Raw genomic sequence first — 1,207 nt, 5'->3', positions numbered from 1 at the left:
CAAAAAAATATACGTATTTTGGAAATGTTGAGTCGAATTAGTCTAGAATCGATTAATTTTATGAAAGAAAACCTTTCAAACAGCCGTAGTCCGTAAACTATGATTCCTACAAAATTGATTCATAAAGAACGGAACGTATCTACCGTCTTATAGGGGGATCTACTGTATATGTAAAATATATATAGATAAAATTAAAGGTAGAACTAGTAAAATAGACAACCAGGAAACAGAAACACAACAAATAGTAAAAATATTTTTGTTCAACGATTATTTTAGAAGATTATTAGATGAATGGATACGTAAGATAATTGACAACGAAACTAGAAATAAATAATTTGATGCTGATAAAAAAAACATGTATGAAATTAAATTATATTCATAAATTGTTTGAAAGTGTAAAGAAACCATTATGTGATAACATAAATCATTTTTTCAAGTATTAAATATATTTAAAACATATATATTATAGAAATAACAAAAAAATTAAAATAATAGAAGTAAAAGGAGTGGTGTATTCTTTTTAATGCAGTTGTGGACAGGAAAAAACGTACAGTGCATAGGTGAAACAAAAAGAAAACTTAAAATACGTATAAAGAAACATGTCAGAACAATTAAAGGAAATTATGCAAATTCAGCAGTTGCCGAGCGTTGCAATAAATAAGGATGTGAGATTAATTTAAATAGGGTAAACAAAAAAAAAATGCATTTATAAGACAATTATTCGAACATATTTATATAAAACAACAAGGTAATGTAATTAGGGAATTTCTCTTCCTAAATTATTATTAATCATGCAATAGCAACATTTATAGAGGGCGTAAAGTATTTAAAGAAGAAGTAAAAATGGAAAATATTATAGAGAAAAGAAGTGTGGCCGACAGAAACAGGTGAAAATAAAGATATTTTTATTTGACTTTTGACTAGGGTTTCTCATTTCCCGGTCTTTTGCTAGTCCCGGGATCCCGGGATAAAAGTGAACTGTTTCCCGGGATCCCGGGAAATCCCGGGATAGAATTAATTATTTTTAAGGTATACAAAATATTTTGAAATCAAATGATATAATTATTTTCCATTTTTTAAAGTAATTTTAAAGTTCTGTAACCTCCAAAATCATATTAATAATGCTGTGTAAGGTCTATAGGCCTATAATAAAAATTACCTTTAAATAACGTAGAAATTTTCACAAATAGAAAAAAATTAATTAAAG

The sequence above is a fragment of the Centruroides sculpturatus genome, unplaced genomic scaffold (genome assembly GCF_000671375.1).
Source record: "Centruroides sculpturatus isolate CEXI.00-Female unplaced genomic scaffold, Cexi_2.0 scaffold2813, whole genome shotgun sequence".
NCBI lineage: Eukaryota > Metazoa > Arthropoda > Arachnida > Scorpiones > Buthidae > Centruroides > Centruroides sculpturatus.
This window is presented reverse-complemented; position numbering follows the sequence as displayed.